At 38.1% G+C, this 19,469-nt stretch overlaps 2 long non-coding RNA genes across 2 annotated transcripts; one reads left to right on the top strand and one right to left on the bottom strand.

Annotated features, from left to right (window-relative positions):
- Positions 1-4,313: 4,313 nt before the first annotated feature.
- On the bottom strand, positions 4,314-14,904 carry LOC147755988 (uncharacterized). Its single transcript, XR_015325699.1, has 3 exons — positions 14,206-14,904; positions 13,821-13,947; positions 4,314-11,669 (listed from the first exon to the last, which is right to left on the bottom strand). It is a non-coding gene; the product is annotated as an uncharacterized LOC147755988 (long non-coding RNA).
- A 543-nt stretch (positions 14,905-15,447) lies between these two features.
- Positions 15,448-18,708, top strand: LOC147755987 (uncharacterized). The gene is made up of 2 exons (XR_015325698.1): positions 15,448-15,587; positions 16,566-18,708. It is a non-coding gene; the product is annotated as an uncharacterized LOC147755987 (long non-coding RNA).
- Positions 18,709-19,469: the final 761 nt, after the last annotated feature.

Raw genomic sequence — 19,469 nt, 5'->3', positions numbered from 1 at the left:
ATCTCATTTAACATAAGTACCATTATGACAAGGAAGGCAAGAAATTAAACTTTTGCTCTGTCTTTTGAGCTATAGCTTTCTCTCTATTAGATTTCCTAAGCATATAGGTCTATTCATAAATTTGTAGCAAAAAGATAAAATGACTTTTAAATTGTATTCAATTAAACCGGAACAGAAAATCATATCTAGTATTTTTTAGAGCCTGCTGATGCTCTGTCGTCGAGACGGTCACTGCAGAGATTCGTAAAAATCTTGAGCGCCAGTGATTGAACATGAACCATAACATACTTCAGCTTTGTAATTCGTTCATCATGTTTAGAGTTTTAGTCATAGGTAACTCGTATAGCATTTGAGCTCCTATAGCCTTTTGATTAGTGCATAAGTATGTGAAACGCTGGAGCTTGCAGTTAAAAACTATCCAGGATAACATATTCGATCAGTTAGAATCTTGATTAAAGTCAACAGATGAACCCCAATGCCAATTTGGCTCATTAATTGTTTTCATTGGCCTAATGTTGTTTTCAGCTTGCAATCCGTTTGTGACTAGGTTTTATTAGAACTCGTATAGCGGCAACTGTTTTTGACATGACTTAGACCCAGTCGTAGCACTGTGCATCTTCAGGACGAATCGTGCCCATGGATATATAGCCTAAGACCTATATCATGCGAACCTGTCTAACTGGGTACCATGTTAAAAAAAAATGGAAAATCTCATAATTAGGGTGAAGTATCCGACACAAAGCTGAACGTCCATACAGGAGACCAATTAACGCTCGCGCTTTAGTACTAAAGGTGAAGAGTTCGAGCTCACCTATTTCATGATTTTCCTGAATCAGTTTAGGCCTATAGTTCTTGAATAAGTGTCCAGGCGTTTAACTCAAATGACGTGAAATTAGGGAAAATCAAGAACACAGAGCAGACTCTTAGCTCTAGGTCCCCTAAACGAGGACAAATTCATTTTGGACCAGAACTTGGGTGTCAAGAAAATACGTTTAGTAAAAAGTAGCTGAATGCCTTACATTCATGACGAACAGGTACCATGCTGAAGCCAGATTGCTTCAGCATCATTGCTGCATTCCGAATCGAAGCACGTGAATTTTTCAAAACACGCAAAGACGACGCGTCAAGGGATCGATATCGTTTCGTGCTAATTACTCTAAAAGTAGTAAGCCCTGTGAAATTAATTACATACTATTTTTTATTCTTTGAGCGATTGCCTGTCGCATACATACTGTTTCTGTTGAACAGGCATATCTATCTTCCGATGAAAAAAGATATTTTTGTGAGCGTACAGTACCTTGTCCATATTGGGCAGCACATGCCATCGTGAACCGCTGGTCTATGTGTTATAGGTAACTACCTTCCTTCTGTCGGAGGTTAATTACGAAACCAATTCACATGATTGTACTGACGTTGCTTGTTCTAGTAAGCTTTAAGCGACTGTTGGCTGTGTGTATCGGACTTCATTCGTCATTTCATGAACGATTTTTACGCTGACTAACACGACAACTGTCGTCGGTTTGTTCGCGTATAGTGGACAACAGCAAAGATCAACTTGTTGTTCCGTCATCTACCTTCGTTTTAGCAGTTGGAACATAAGCAAAAGAGGACGAAGTGAAACAGAAGTATGTCGTGTTGATTCAATTTAAACGGACCCATTGTTACAGCAAAAGACTTCATATATATGTATATATATATGTATATATATATATACATATATTCATCCACCCCTGCTGTCGTGATTCCAGAGTGAACAGCCGCAGCTGAAGGCAACGCGAATAAATCCATATAGCGCACATTTTCCGCAAAAAAATCTGATCACAAATAGTACTAGTATGAGATGATTTTGTTCATCACGTTAAACTTTGCAAAGATTCTTATCGGCACTATTGTTGTTGCTGTCGTTGATGATGGTAATGATGATTATCGATAATTTTAAATATCCTTATTTGGAACCCCATGGGATGTGGGCACTGTATGTCTTCAATTTTCCCGTCGTTTCTTCCTATCGCCTGATCGACTGATAGTGTCGTTAGTTAAACCCAGTTTACTGCAAATTTTTTGGCGTTTAAAGGCGATTTGGCTACTGGTGATATAGGACCTAAAATACAGCTAAAACTAGTTGAAACGCTCTTAGTGAATGATTTGGAAATGCAGCTCTACCGTCTACCCGGCAAATATGAAAACAAATGAAGTACAATCCCCATTGAGTTGGCTTCATCCAAAACCATCCGCGTTGAACAGGCAGACCAGGCTCCTCGACGTGAATGTACCGATATTGAAAATTCCCTATCCATTTCAACGGCTGAGCTAAATCGTTGTTGTTATCATCGATATAAAATGGTATGTGTCAGATAAGTACGCTCATAAAGAGAACATAAGAGCAGATGAAAAACAATCTAGTCCTTGTGTAGCGTTTGTGAACGTTAAAGGCGTCGGCCAAACGAACGGAAAAATTAATGAAAGCGATAAAAAAAGCTAATTATCGATGACATGTAACCGAGCCGTAGTGAACTTCACAGGGTGCACCGGCCATATCCGTAAGGCGAACTGCCTTCAGACTGAGGGGGTAGGAGTAAAATCACTGACGCGTTGACGTTACAAAGTAGAAATGAGGAGAAGTTATAATATAATTATATTGAGACGATACTACCCTTGTGGCTTAAGCAGTAACTCGAAATCATCATGAAGGCACGTTGATGCGGAAATCATAGACCGCGTTTCGAATGACCGTGACCAATAATTTTTTTATCTCGATTAGTCGTTGTTCGCTTTCAATCCATTTTTAATTGCTATTACGATTCGACTTACTGTGCATACGGGATCGGACAGGGCAAGCCACTTCAGCGCGTGGAATGCCTCTGGGGTTTGACTATGGCAAACTTTCCAATGACCCAGGGAGCTTCCGTCTAGATCGCTCATTGTGCAGAAACGACTTGACCAGCATTCCATAAGCCGTTTAAAAAGCTGTGAGCATCAAAGCTGATGAGGGTTTTCAGTTATGCAGTTCGCATATTATGCATCACTGTTTATTACATTTGCAGATCATATATTGTATATACATACTGTGTTCAATATTATAATTTCAGCACGTGTTCATATTCATGAACGCGATATGTACCATTTTCGTTCTGATGCGCCCCTTGTTAGGAGCGCACCCATCGTCTGGAGGCGGAAAGCCCTCAATATCTGTGTGATCAATTTGCGCTATATTATAATGCTGTGATAACCTTATAAAATCATTGTCCTTCGTTTGTGAGCATATTTATTTTAACATAAAAAAAATGGAGGCAAAAAACATAGTAAATTAAAAGACATCCAGATTCTTACGGCAGCTTAAAGACAATTTTGGTTAAACATAATTCATCGTATATCCTTGTAATTAATGTATAGATGTATAATGGTGTAGAGCCTAAACACCTGCTTGTGGAGCTTCATTCGCCCCGTACTTAGGTACATGGCGGTGATTTCAGGAGCTAAGGCAGTTTATAGTGTCGATAAGGGATAATCTGAAGAGAGGGCATTCGATAAAAATCGATCTTCGCGTGCACTCCAAACACCAACCTTTTGCTTTCTCCATAATGAGTTTGTAAATTTGATCTAGGAAGAAAAGGCCTTCCCTTAATGCAAAAAAGATAGCCAATGAAGACATATCTCCAGAGAAGAAGCCAACCATAAAAATGTGTGGCAATATATCTGGCCACTATATACCTGAAAGAAATGAGGTAAGAACCCTCGAAGTTACGCATAGCTTCGGCCTATGATTGAAGACTCGAATACTATATTCAAGAATCCGATCTTTCAACGTATGATTTTAGCAGAGTTGAATACAGACATTATAAAGAGCTAATGTAAATACGTGCAGAGAATAATACTTTAGCCATAGCTAAAAGGCGCCTATTTCCAGATAAGTGTATTTTAAAGCCCCCCCCCCCCCCCCCCGTGGTGCCTGTGGGTGAACGTTATTTATCTTAGACGAGTAAGTTATTAGATATTCGCATACGAAAAGCTGTGTTACAACGAACATAACTTAATAAATTCATTAGATGGTTACCCACAGTGAGCTATGAAAATGGATGGGAAGGTTTAGTGAAAAAGACTAGTTGAAATACTTACTCTTAGTCAATTTGGCGTTATAATGATAATAATAATTTCAATTAGAAAACTTTCTTTTTAGAACTAAGAGTCATCAACGAAATAGACACAAAAAACGATTGCTCTTTCCAATCATAGACAACTTGAAGTTATAATAACAATAATTTTAAATTGGATATTTGAATTAGCATTTCTTTATTTATTCATCCATGCAGTTTTTAACACTATCATTTTTAAGAGCTGGTATTATTTACAAGTACAACTAATGACAAGCTTTAAGTCGAATCAAAGAACATCGGTAAATACGCTGTTTTATTATGTCGTAGAGCGGTGTATGTATTTTTTTGGACGATCATTTTGCTCAACCGTGTATACAAAATGCGTTGGGACATCCGCAGATTTCAGCGAAGAGCAATAGACCTTAGATATAATCAAAAACAAACTGCCACCACACGTTGATGATGTGGCATATTTATTTTAAATCTTTTTTTGTAAGTGACTGACTCAAGTCTTTAAACGGAAACTAAGCTCGAACAGTGAAATTGGTCATACGCTTGATGTTCGCTAAAGACACCCGTTACAAAAGAATAACGTTATCAAAAGATCACATTAGAATTTTTAGGTGGGTACGGTAATTAGACAAACTTAAGCTAAAAAAGATTTTTTAACATTCTTTACGATATGTGCATATGCTAGTTGGACTGTGTAGGTGTCAACGATCTAGATTTCCACGGTTTGGAGCTTAACGAGGGCTGTAATTCACCTTCAGGTCGCACTTCACAACCTTCAAAGGCTCAAATGGCTAACCCATCGCAACGGTAGCTAACAATATTCTTCTTCCTGACGTACATAAAAGACGCGCAGTAGCTTATTCTATGGTAGCAACCAGGCGCGCCCGTCCGCCTGTCACATCGATCTTTAGATAGTCTCGCCTTTCGGTTACCTTGAATAACCAAAGGGTTGCATAGTCCGGCAGTCAAAAGCCCTGCGTAAATTTCTTCAGCATCGACTTCTTCAAGAGATTCTCTCTTTTGAAGAAGTCGGTGCTGTCATTGAGTTCATCGAGGTCGTACAACGATGGCAGAACTCACCGAAGCAGGTTCAGCCGCAGCCACTGATGAATCAGATCGGCCTCGAATTTACACACCAAACTTAGGGTTTGTACTCGCTCACGTAAGAGGTCTCTAAATCCTGTTCAGTGACGATAGATTACATACGGTAATATCCCGAATCTAGATACCACTGCAGCTAAGCGATTTACCGCATCGCGACACCATGCAGAACACTGTCGCAGTTGCTTAGTGGGTAGATACTGTAATTTTGACATCTGAATCTCCTCGCATCTTATAGAAGCGGACGTTGGTTAGATTTTTGTTCTATTTGCATCCAGGCTGATTAGCCTCTAAACGAGTTAAAGATGGTAACTAAACGTTTACTTAAGGAATATCAGTGCGACGAGTGTACTTTCTAGTCAACGTCAACATCATACAGATGTCGTAAACATTGGAAATTTTCGATATTTTACCCGCCAACATGTTTTCTGTCGTTGACACCATGATTTGATTTAATTAAAAAGACATGATTTCTTTTAGTTCAATTGTATTTCTGACTCCCTTGTTCTGCGCGCTTGAAACGAGCCGAACAAATACTTTAGCGAGTTCTTCTGACGTTCTTTACCATCGAACCATTACGTAAAATACATACTGGGGAAAGACTTTCAGTAAATCCTCCTGTCAATACTGCAGGTAATAATACTACTACGATTGGATTAGTTAACCCAGTTTACAGTAGCTGCACTATCCGTTTGAGGTGCTCTTCGCCCGGATATGATAGCTATGCAAACTATCTTTTAAGAATGGAACTCTAAAAGGTTGAAAACAAATGCATCTCATTCAAACACGTGCGTATTTAGTTTTACTGAATTATATTGCTCAGATCTGCGAACCGTCTGAATGGCTTTAACAGCCATTAGTTGACCTGTGCATTGTATTGCCATGTATTTACCATTAGGCCGCCTTGCGTGACATGACCGGCAACACCCCATTATTGGTACGAAAAATCAAATTATAATGTGTTTAGTAGCATAGTTGGTTATAGTCAACAGGTATGAGTATGGCTTCACGAGCAACGACAACGGCAGGGATAGACATGCCTGGGCACACGATAATATATCTGTTCACATACTGGAACAATTACATATAGTCGACTTCGTTATTCATTAATGCCTATTTTTACGTATTATTACGTTATATAGCGGTTTGGCATGTGTGGTCAAGACTACAGTGAAATGTCCGGTTGAATGATGAGTGGGTCTGTTTAGGTTCAGAAGGCCTTGGGAGATGCTAGCAATGAAGTGAATTTTGATACCGAATTCTCCGTCGGCTTGAAAAACTAATCTTGACCTAGCTTATCATTGCTTCGTTACTCATCATACAATCTAAGCTAGCGTTAGACAAAGCTTTTCTCACATATCTGCGTACTAAATATTCCTTCAAGTTTTATTTGACAACGTCAAAATTACAAACGTTTCCCTCTCGTCACAAACCTATAAACACGTTACGATTACGTAAAACAATAAATTTGCTAGAGTTTGATGACGCATGTGCGCACAGTTATCGACCGTCGAAATTGGCTTATTTGGAAAACGCCAGAGTACTATCGCGTACTTTAGAGCTACGTATTATCGCTGTGTGCTGTCTATGATGAATATTGCGAGTTCTATATTTGGCACTTTAGGCGTTACGCATAGCTTTAGACGGATGGCTTAACTTCAGCACGACACGAGATTTGTCTATGCTTGACTTCGAGCCCAAATTAAGCCATTAAATGTTAGTAAGCATTACCACCGTGCCATCGAGGGGACTGCGTTCTGTCCATCTAGAATCTGTATCGGTAGAAGACCTCTGCGATAATTGACATTCTCTATGTTTCCACCAACGTGCTAAGAGCGTTCCCGAACAATTAACGTGAGATTTTTTCAAAATAAAATATGGTATTACCTATACATCTAACATGACGATTGAAAGTTTTGGTCATTTTACGTTTACATATCTCCGTAAAATCCATAAAAGTTGTTTCTTAGTGAATTACGGCTGTTAAAGTTATGTTATGTTATGCTTAAAGACTACATAAAAATGGTCGCTGAGGTGGCTCCGGCCTGATTATCTTCTGTAGGACAAACGAATGAAGATCCAGACTTGTGCAAATGGAATAATGAAAAATGGCGCTATTTAGCTCGTATCAATCTTATCTACCACTCACTTGATACAACAACAATAACCGACTGAATATTCTATCTAAGCTAATCAATAAGGCATTGAGCTGCGATTTCAGGCTTAAGTACTTCAAATGTTTTCAGTCTTACGTCAAATTTTGCGGTTAAACATTGCTTCAGACGGTCGGTTCCCAACATAAAACAAGGTGTGTCTGCGCCGCTTTCCAATCTGAAAAACTTCGCAGACCCGCAAATATAATTTGAAACTGAAGCGCTAACGCAATGCCATCAAGTCGGCCTACAGCGGCGCGCACCAACGTTTTCGGGCTAAGGAAAGGAGCTCGGTATCCACTTTGCCTTTTTTATATGTTATATATGTAACATGTGTTCAATCATTACGGACCGGGGTACGACGCAATAAAAATCTACAACAATAGTGCTCAATAATTCAATACAATGTAAGAATTGTTACTACTTGCCAGCCTGACAAGATTCCTGCGAGCAATAAACCTTCAAAAATCTATTTAACCATTTTCTCTGATCAGACATTGTCACATGTATAATTATATTAGCACCCTTGTATAGCAGAAGCATTTCAGTTGAAATAGTTCACCTCCTGTGTTATATATTATATTTTATAACTTTACAACTTATATATTTATTATATATTTTAACTTTATTTTTATCTAATGCTGAATATAGAAGGCAAACAGCTATCGATGCGTACATGCACATACCTGGAAATAACGCGGGTATTTTTCTCATTTTACAGCTTTCACGGTACCAGTGCATCATCACCAGAGAAACTGTGACGACCAGAGCGGAAATCAATAACGCGTCAACGCTGCTTTCGTTTCTTGTGTACATCGAATTACTATTAAATGCGTATTACGTTTTCGATGATTATGAGACAAAGGACGCGATACGGTCTGTCCGTAACATTGTTATATTGAACACAAACGGCTAAGAACTGTTATTCGTGTTCAATATAACATATCGCTTGCAAGGTTGCGACACTACCAGTTATTAGGTCGGTAATCGAATACGATATTATACCATACCTTCTATAGCAATAGATCGATAAAGACCGCCTGTTATAGTAGCAATAACCATGGGTATAGCAATAATACATGCTTACATACCTTAATTAACTAAAGCGTAAAGCCTTTATTAAATATTGTATTTAATAAAAGCTATAAGCAGGCCTTATCTAGATTATTCTTGCCACGATCGATGAGGTGTTTGGCAGACTATCTGAAAAAATTAGCTCAGAATAGCCAGCTACATGACACGTGATAAGGCGTTACTCTTTCTACCTGACATAAAGGTTAACTGCCATCGTTTGAACATACATAGCCTATCTCCTTCGATGGCGATGCGTGTAAAACTTTTTTTATTTGTACGTTTACCTCAGAGAAGCATCCTTTAAGTTCCTAGAACGTGTAGTTAAGAAACACAAGTGCCAGTGGTCGACGGAATTCTAAGACAGGATTTGATCCTCGACCTCATTAGATAATCTCGATATATGTAATTATATACCTAATTCAGGATACAGAGTCGTACATTCCTATATACTGCAAAAGTAAAGTCACACCAATCTGAAAGCCAAACCATTTTTCGGCCTTCTTGATTTGTCCAGCAATCATCCATTCATCGTGTGTTCATGTTAATTATTAACCCAGCGCCCAGAGCGATTAAAAGCTATCAACCAGCGATCTAGATCAAACAACATTCCATAATACCCAAACTTATTGTATATTGGTACACATCATCGGGACCATAATCGAATAGTTATAATCAGAAACAACTACATTCATACCCTGACAGCGACAGATTCATTCTCCCCTGCTCTCCTGACCGTTCCTTCGACTAAATTTCCGTTACCTGAAATCAGCTATATTTTCGCTTTATTTCCCTTAGTTCAATGAAGCAGACAAGCATCATTAATCTGCCTGTCCTCTGTAAGTACTGTGTCAGATCAACACCAGCATGTACACTGCGCATCCATTTATCTGCATCTTCAATCCGACCCTGTTATTAGGCTCACGCAAGAGAGAGATATACGCACATTATCTTCAACTGATGCGTCTGCTCCCCAGTGATCGTAGGGTACGCCATTATGCAATATGGTTGACTCATATTGGAAATTGACCAGAAGAGTCATAAATTATCGGTGGCATTGTCTCGCGTAAAGATACATAAAGTATTTTGTGCGATCTAATAGTTTTCTCAGGTTTTTGTCCAGCGGTACCCTCTTCGGTGGCGAGAACGGTAGCGAAACCTTGGGGGGGACTAAACCCATATATATGTGGCATCTATCGGTAAATAACCGTGAGCGGTAACCTGCCGGTCAAAGCTAATAGCAGCTCTGGTGTTCAGTTTATTTTAATTATCAATATGAATCAATGTAGATGTGCAATACGGCAGACATCTGCTTCATTAACTGCACAGAAGACGGGGGCCTTCTAATAAGATGTGTGGTTTATATCGATACCGCGTTCAGCTATTATTTGAAATAGATGCGGGGTCTGAAATATATTTACGACAATTTGCTGGGGAACAGAACAAGACCGCCACGAAAAAAACTAAGCAACAGACAAAAATTACCGGTACGACTTTAACAAAACGTGATCACACCAATACGATGTAACGTCAATATGCTATAAAAATATATGTTTCGCCAAACGTTGTGTCTTTGTGTCTCATTGGTACACGTGTGCTCGTGTAAGGAGTGCTCAATTAAAAAGAAGCTATATGTGGAGAAATGCGGTTTGATAATGAACATTGCATAGGCACTGTGGTATTATATTTTACAATTAATCATCGCCAAGGGGTACTCACTAAACTAAAGTAAATTCATAGGAAAAAAATCGATTCACTTCTATTAAGTGGACAGCTGGAATACAGGCTATCAGCAGCTCCTCGGAGACACGATTTTTTACATATTTATTCCACTCGCCTACTAGCCCTAGCCTTTACTGATGTGTTAAATAGGCTTCACGTAATGATTTACTTTTATCTACCTGAATGTGGCCAGAAGATATTGAATATATATAAAAATTTTACTAAGATGACAGCAAGTGCAAGACGAGTGAGACAGTGTTAAATTCACAAAAGCACCAACAGACAGAGCTATACAAAAAGACGAAGAGCGAGAGATCTATATCAGTATACAGAGGGATTTTACAAGAAAAAAAAATCAGTTTGAGCCTAACCAGGCCTCATCGTCTTGCCATACGAGGAGAGCCTTTTTTTTCGTTTAAAAAAGACGTACTGTCATACTATAATTAAATGATGAAATGAAGTATAATATGAAGAAACAGCCAGTTATGACGTATCTACATTTCCCTGAATGTACTATAATGATTCGGTATGATATCAAACGCAAGAAGTGATAGGACCGTTACTCCGTATAACTTCACTAACCGGCCAGAAACCGTCATCTTATAAGTGAATGCCCGAGAGAAAAAATAAAAGTTCTGATATTGGCCAAAACGGCTGCGTTGGGTACAAAGTACTGCCGTGAAGCTATCGTTTTCATTTCCTCTAAAGGCAGATAGCTAATAGTGATAGATAATATTGATTTTATAGCATACACCATAGAGTACCATGTCCAATTTGGACGCTACACTAGATCTAGGCTCGGCTTTTTGTTAGATACGCCACAATCAGCTGGACGAACAAAACTAGCTTAGTTTGTATTCGTGCGGTTCTAGATGAAAGAAGCTTGTACAAGTCGCTATTTGAGCAGCTACTGACCCTTTTGCAGCGGTGAAATCGAACGTACAATTCATCGAAAAACTACGATAAAGTTCATCAGTTCAGTTTTAGTGTTGGTGATGGGAACATTTCTTCTATCATCATCGGGTCTTTTTCCCGTTACAAAAAGTTTGATTAGAGTTTAATGATAGATGTTATTTGTGAGGCTTGACTTTCGACATTCACTCGCGCTAGAATTTCCGGAAGAAACTCCAACAGGAAAAGAGATCACTAGCCTGAACACTTCGACCTAGTTGATTACTGTTGTACGTATTATTGATTTATGCATGGCTTATAGTAATCCTGTAATGGCTGACGCATTATTTTCGCAAGTTCCTACCTGTCGAAATCTGCGTATTAAAGGTAGTATTGAAAGCCTTTCTGTACCCAATACGGAAATTGAATATCTGCTTGCGAGAGCTATTTTTAGCGCCTAAATGGGCACTGATTTTTACGAGGAAAATGAAAGGATCTTAGGTCCGACGCTATTCTGCTCTCAAATACGTCTTATGTTGTCAATCCAAAAACAGTCCATTCTCATCTACAGAATACGTACCATAGGTATTGACTGAAGGGCATTGGGTAAATAAGCAGCAGGCACCTGGGAAGAATCGTGAGGAAAATGATGAAACACAATTAGTAATTTTTGAGCCACTGTCAAAGCAAGCTCAGTCTAACACCGTTTGGTATGAAAAATATCAGGGCCTTTCTTTAATATCTTTAATAATAATAAACTTATTGTCATGAATAATTTCCTTTTACTTGTGCATTCGATCCTATTCATTGTATTAACTGCAGGATGAATGTGTGTCTTTTATATTTTTCGAAAAACAAGCTTAGAGTAAAATCAACAGTGACAAACAATATTTAATTGCGTGTGAAAGAAGAGAAAAGCAACGTTCACAACTAAACGTTCTTGGCATCTAAATGCTTTTGAAAGCTACTCTGGCGAGAACTGCTTCGTTCTACCGAATGCCGATCAGTCGGTATCCTTCATATGTAAGCACGATTTTCTACACCTAAAAATAGTAGAGCGAAATTTAGGTTATTAGTTAAAACAATATTTATCCAAGGTAAGAAGGCACAAATTTTCATGAGGTTAGCTAAAGCGCATACTTTCGCAATGAAAGTAATTCAAGCCCTAGGCTATTTTAGGAAGGAAAGTCATCAGAAGAGCCAGTCTGTTCTAGTTGAAAGACCTTCCGTGTCATGACCAACACCTGATAGCCCTCTTTTTAGTAAATTCGTAACTCTATTCGTAACTTTTTCAGTCATAGAACGTTCTCCAATAAGCTAGAAAATTTAACAGAAATTGAAAGTAACTTTATAACAAATGCCGCTATCTAACATAAACATAATATACACTGTGGGACGACTTATCGATATGTAACAGTCAGTCAGTTCAATAAATGGATTCTGACACAGTTCATTTGTCTGTTTAATACGATTCGCTTATTACTGCAGAATATTGAATTTTATTAGAATTAAGGTTATGCAAGTTCTTGTTGTAGAGACATGTTTTTGTTTGGTGAGACGCACTCTCCTTATAAATAGTTTGACACAATAGTTTCGCACGACTGGGCGAAAACACGTTTAATAAAACACGTTCGAAGATTTACGTTATGATGATTCGAAATGAACGTTGGTCCATAGAGAAGATTCGTTCAATAGAAATTTCTAGAAAACAACTGTTTTGTAGAGGTAAGCTGCATAGATAAAGCTATGCACACCAAGTGCCCAAGGTGCATTTTTATACAATTGCACATTCATTTATCTTCATTGTTAGATGTCAGTCATTAATTGATTATGTATTAACTAATTATCAATAATACAATCATTAGCAGAGAGAGAACTGTAAAAAAAAGTATATAAAAACAAGGCACTGTTCGCTTTTTAAGCAGAGATAGTAGGAGAGTGATGTGAGCTAGCTTTTAATTAGGATCGTAATGTACCCGTTTTCCTCAATCATGTTAATTTAGGGTCTTCTGCGGGGAATTGGTGAACATTATCATGCAATGATACGGCCCGGTCCATTTTTAGCATATCAGATAGAAAAAGACCATTAAACAGGTCTCTGATACCGAACATCGTACGTGTTCGGTTGACTCTGGTGATTTTAATCACTCCTTTTATTTAGGTAAGTGTGCGCAACACGAGCATTAGGACTTTGACAAATGTGTGTCATTTTGAATGAATCGGATAAGATTATATAATAGAACCGCGATTGCTCAATAGTCATCCTCTTGCTGTCTTACCCATATTGATTGCTTCTGCTGGAAGAGTCTTCGTTATTTCAACTTTTACTTATACGTTGGGTATATTAGTTGTTTCTAATCTTTCCTGTTACCCGCTTTGCTGGCACATTTTGATACTGGCACGCAATGTTCTGTATTACGTAATTTGATTACTTCCACGGTGTGGAAGGCGCATTTCTGTGCTCCGATGGGATCTTAATAAAAACGAATAGTAAGACCATCAGTAAGGCCCATTTCAAATCTTCTCTGTTTACTTCACGCGTTGTTTTAGACTGACACCAACATAGGGTTGGTCAGGAGTTGGTTGGATTCAGTACCAAGTTATATAAACAAGGTCTTCTCGGGCTCTACGTAGTTTTGCCCCAATTAAAACAGAATTCAGCGAGGCCGTACTTCTATTCTCAAGAAGGCTATCTTCGCCAATGACTTTTCAGTGACTTAGATTATTTCAAATAGTTTATGAAGATTCTTATCTTTGTTTTAATAAAAACACATACCTTTTCACGCCTATGTTTTACGGTATATTGTATCTATCGAGTCAAGTGGCCATCTGAACTTGTCCGCCATATCCGCTATCAGCGAGCTCACGCTCCGCAAGTTTTCTTTTTGGCGACCATAGGAAAACTAAGAATACAGAGCTGGGATTAATGCATTAATAGATAACCTGTTGCATTTGCTTGAAATTCTCGTGTATTATACAGGACAAAACGAAAATAGACTAAGAGTGGAAAAAAGCAGAGGTTGACAATTAATGGGAAGTTTTGGGCTTTTGTAAAATTGCAAAAAAGAAAATTGTGATTGAGTTGCAACAGCATCCATACCAACCGCAGATCTATTTTGTTTTCTAATATGAAAACTATATTTTTTCATTTTCATACTTACATTTTTCTTCGTAGACTTTTCTCACACCCTGTATAACGCGCACTGATACATTATACGGATGTGATTTGGCATCCAGCTGTTACCCGTTGTCGCATTGACGGTCTGCCTACCTTGCTATGTTATCTACAGGCGACACCAGTCAATGACGACCACAAAATTGAACCATGCACCAGGCAAACGTTGGATTGCCGTTAAAACATTAACAAAATCAAAGAAGGATATTATACCGAAAATTTATTATATTAAGCTTCATTCGTATTACACGTATCAAGCTAGATCGCGCTTGGCATCCGCTTTGCAGCTGAGGCAATGATGCATTCCGTAGTTGTCTTTCGTGGTAGCCATGATCAAAGCCGTGCAACCATTGTTAGTGACGTCGTGTAATAATATTTGAAGTATATCTTAAAAACATTTAGATCATAGGAAACAAACTAAGCAAACGCATGACTGTAGGATCTTTATTCGTAACGTATATAGAGAGCTATTACTATATTACAATTTATGTCTATACCAGTTTGTCGTTGGTGTGTTTATTATGCTATCGCTCTCTAATTTTTTCAGAAAAATTGACATTTCATTGTAATCAATTCATATTTCGCGCAAACTTTGGCGGGCTGTTTGTCGCTGCATTCGACATGCGTTGATCCGCTATTCTGGCTGCTAGAAGAGAGCCTGTTATTTTTAGAGCAAAACAACAAACCTGCTATAGCGGATAATAGCACAGTTCGTTTTCGCAATTTGAATGAAGATTACCTACATTTTAATCCCTTCGCACGTGGTGGGGGAAGGAAACTTCCACTGAAATAAGAAGGCACCTTTTTTGCCCGAAATTGCCAATCTATATTATTGTCAATCGTGCATAATTACCCACAATTTTAAACCGTTTGATTCTCTCGTTGTAGCGTATTTAATGAATGTATATCTACCAATATCGCTTGGCGTACAATTATTACTAAAAATTGGTTGTGATGCTTGTATTGAATAAGCATAATTCTCACGAATAACGCGGTTAGCACATGCGAAATATTTTGTTAGAAAGCATGCCTTGGAAGCACCTAGAAAAAAATGTCCTAGTTTAGATTAAGCATTCTATAAGTGTGGTTTTGGGCGCATCGCCAACATAGTGTATCTTTATACGTCGACAAAAAGAAAAACAGTGTTTTCGGAGTTTTTCGTTGGAGGGAATGAGTTACGCTATATTGTTACTTTTCCACTTATTTGACCCTACTCACGCTTTCAAGTAGCTCGTGCTCTGGGTCCCAGTGCACGATTGTATATAATATAGCCCAGTGACTGGGTTATAGTGCGTGATGAAAGTGAAAACCTGTCTTATCTTGTCTACATGAACTCTAGGAGTTACTTTCCATTTATTCGGACACCTGGTGAGTGCCAGATGAAACATTGCCAGACAACATGGTGAATACTGCAATCACATTTTGAGGTTAAATTTGATGGTACAAGATCATGAGTGATAGTACGGCGGCAACGCTTTTAGGCAATTGCTTTTAGAATGGAGTTAGAAAAAGTGATGATGACGTTTTTTCACACACAGATGCTTACAGGACGCGTGTTAATGATAAAATGACCTTTTTAAGGGACTTCTTCGTCACTTAGAAAGCACATTTAGATTTTTGTTATTATCCCTAGAAGGCATTTATTTTGATAAATACATAAGCTGGAAAATGTTTTATTTTAGAAGACTCAAAATAATAATAGATAGGAGAATAATAATAATTATTATTACCGTTTTTACTGTACATATTTGCATCGAGTTCCAGTTAGCGTGTACAAAAGTACGTAGTAGTTAAACATCTTTTTGTTTTTTTTTCTACTACCAATTTTTGTATAAAATATTCAACTGTTGGTTTTTGCTGAAAAAAACACTGATTAGATGAAGAAAAGTGGCTACTTATCTGTTCAATATATCAATAAGGATGCCTTAGATTTTTTTTAATGCACAGTTGACACAATAAGTTAATCTGTAGCGTATCTGTTTAAAGAGCAAATAAAAGAATCAGCCGAACTAACAGGAAAATATCAAAAGCAGAGTCTCTAAATCATTATTCATCGGCGAAACACAACGAACATAAACTGTATAGCTCATATCTACGAAGTAGTATTACATCCGTATTAATCTTCACCTTCTCCGATTCTATCCGCGTCCCTGCCTTCTTTTCGGCGCCCCACCCTGTTAAATGCCTGAAGCATGAATGAAGCTGTTGGGTGTAAAAATTCACACAAAAACATGACGGTGCCATTGTAATTGCTACCAGCATTTTACTCCCTTTGAAGAATCAGTTGAACGCGAGAGCGTTGATAGAAACTGGTGTTAACGCATAAAAAACGCGTAGTTTCTTTAGTTTACGTCACTTCCAGTCTGTCGACCCGTCTTCACGAACTTCACCTCCCCAGGCAGCGCCGACAGTTTTCCGTTGCCTACGATACCAGTTAGACATTGGCAGGCGAACGTGCACCGAGTGCACAAAATCTTATCTTCTCCATTCTTACCATACTGGCACGGACCGGAAAAACTCTGGCACGCAAACATCGAGCCAATCGTAGACATCATGTCAATTTGCCGTGGACGAACTTACGCACGGGTCACTCCAAGAGGCGACGGTGGCTCGGGAAAAGTGGTAACAGTCAGGTAGTGCTAGCTTTGTGCGGTTCGACAATCATTAAAAACCGGCCGACTTCTTTTGTTGCGCATGTACTATACATTGAGGATAATGAGGATTTCAATAAAAACAGCGAATGATAATGAGTCGGCAATATATACTCCCCAGAGGTCGGATGTGCGCCGGGAGCTAATGGAAATCTAAAATTTTAATAAATAAATACAGACTAACGCGTAGCGATAAGTAGGTGGCTTGTGTTGCATCACCCTGTTCAGACAGCGGAGTTGAAATTAGTTTATTCAGATTAATCTTTGAACTTGGACCTATCCAATGAAACGTATAGCAGTGGTATCACTCGTATTATGAATGTTGGCCGCTGTAATGAAACTGTTATAAAAGCGCCATGTTAAACGTAGCTGGTTGGTAAGCTAGGTATCTCGTAGAATAAACTGAATCTGTATTTTGGATTAAAGATGTTATCGGCGAAATGGTAACTGTGGTCAAAATATGTAATGAATGATATAAATAGCATAGCGGCAATGTCTAATTAGCTGTGCTAGCAATATTAGCTTGAGCGGCGTGTTACAATGTTTGATACGACACACGTAATACGAAATTTGTAGCAGATATGGCGGAATATTCATGCGTCGTTAATGATTACGCCAAGGTACACAGAGAAGTTGTATTCACGTTTTTAGCAAAATATAGGTAAAATTAAGCGCTTTGGTGAATCTATTTGCTTTATGTTAGAAGTAAGTAGCTTAAAATTTACAAAATGTCCTAGCATATCGGTGAGTGTAGGATTTCCATTTTGGATGTTTGGCTACAAGGAATATCATATATTTTTAGAATCCTCTATGATTTTTTTCATTAAAATAATAGATAAATATTTGATTTTACTAATGCATAGTTTTTTTTTTCTTTCTGTAAACTTTACATCTTCTGAAATGAACATCAAGTCCCTTCAGTAAAGAAATTTCAAGAGGTCTTCCGAAGGTTATGATGGTGACAAAATGATATTAAAACTATACTTCGAAATTTCGTCTTATTCAATTCTCTCTAAGTACTTCGATGTACCACTTACTCAAACCCGACGCGCTTCGCATTAATGCAATGGTATCTTCCGTGAAATAAATGCACTTTATTCACTTAACGAATGAAAACGGGCCTTCTGCAGCCATTCTCAAATGTACACACAAAAAGTCAATGAACGCATCACTTAATCATCATAGCTTGCTCTGTTTCTGCTCCGTAGTGCCCGATGGCATAGAAAAAACCAGAAAAACGACGGAACAGGACTGTTATTTGCATACCACACCCCGACCGTGTGACGTCCATACGGCCGTGAATCATACAATGAACTATTGCTCACCCTGACGAGAACGGCTGTCACGGCAAGCAGTGATTTGGGAAGTCTCCCGTTAACGTCGGCAGATAATGACGGGCAGATAATTTGGGTAAATCGTGACGACGATTATATAATCAAAACTACGATAACAGCGGGTCCTAATAGCAATCTCAGGCGTATCGTGTGATATAGCATATTAGTGGTATAAAATATAGTACAATGAAATCGATATCTCTGTACTACAGTGCTTAAAATACTATGCTGACTCACGTCTGTTGGACATCTGATTAGTAAATAGAAACAGGTCGATTAGATCTACCATATCGGCAAGAATCTGCTGTACGGAATATGCGAATTGTTAGTGACTCGATAATGACACTTCCTTCAAGGCGAACAGTTCGTCGATCGAATGCATTAGGAACATGACACAAGTACCTGCGACCCATATAATCGCTTGAGGATGACTCTTATAACATGTCTCTAATTTTATTCTGGAGAGCAAAATGCGATAAATGGTTGACACATTTATTTGCTTCATCTGTTCAATGTCTTCTTTTAACTAACATATATCGCAAACATATCGGTCAAAAGTGAACTGAACAAAGCCTTTACTTGATTATTTTCTGTATATTTTATTTGAGATAAGCTAGAAAACGATCTTGGAAAACAAGTTCAATAGAAAACTGACGTTAGCTCTGGAACGCGTGCGAAACAAAGCGTTCAAACCGTTGAAATGCTAAGAACAAGCAATGAATTGTACACTGTACTACACTCTTATTAACATAATTGCTTTTTAGGTGGAACTACACAAATAGAATTAATATCATAACCAATATTACATAGATTGATTATTTGAGATCGGTGTAAAAAAATTTAACCCAACCGTTTTAAACTACTTGTAGCTAATTTGTGTTTATAAACAAATGATCGCACTATATGAATATAGCATTAATTTTAACATAAGAAAAGAAGCACCCTACGAACCGGCCTTTAGATAGTAAAAAAGAGTATCATGATATCATATCTAGCTGATCGTAGTACACTTCCAATAAAGTGTTTTACTTATTACGCCATTTTATAAATAGCCTCCCCAGTACACCGTTCATATCACAATAGCTTAATAAAATTCTCGGTCTTTCTGAAACGTCGTCAGCATGCATCTCCTATAGCTCTGACCTAGAAAGACCTAAATGTCCTACAAGCCCAAATTTAATTAGTGTCAGATCAAAAAACAAATGAGTGATATTTCAGATCCTTTCCATTAGTTGTCATGGTACTTGAATATCTCGTCTTTGCTT

This window comes from Varroa destructor, unplaced genomic scaffold (assembly GCF_002443255.2).
Source record: "Varroa destructor unplaced genomic scaffold, Vdes_3.0 BEIS01000004.1, whole genome shotgun sequence".
NCBI classification, from domain to species: Eukaryota; Metazoa; Arthropoda; class Arachnida; order Mesostigmata; family Varroidae; genus Varroa; species Varroa destructor.
This window is presented reverse-complemented; position numbering and strand designations above follow the sequence as displayed.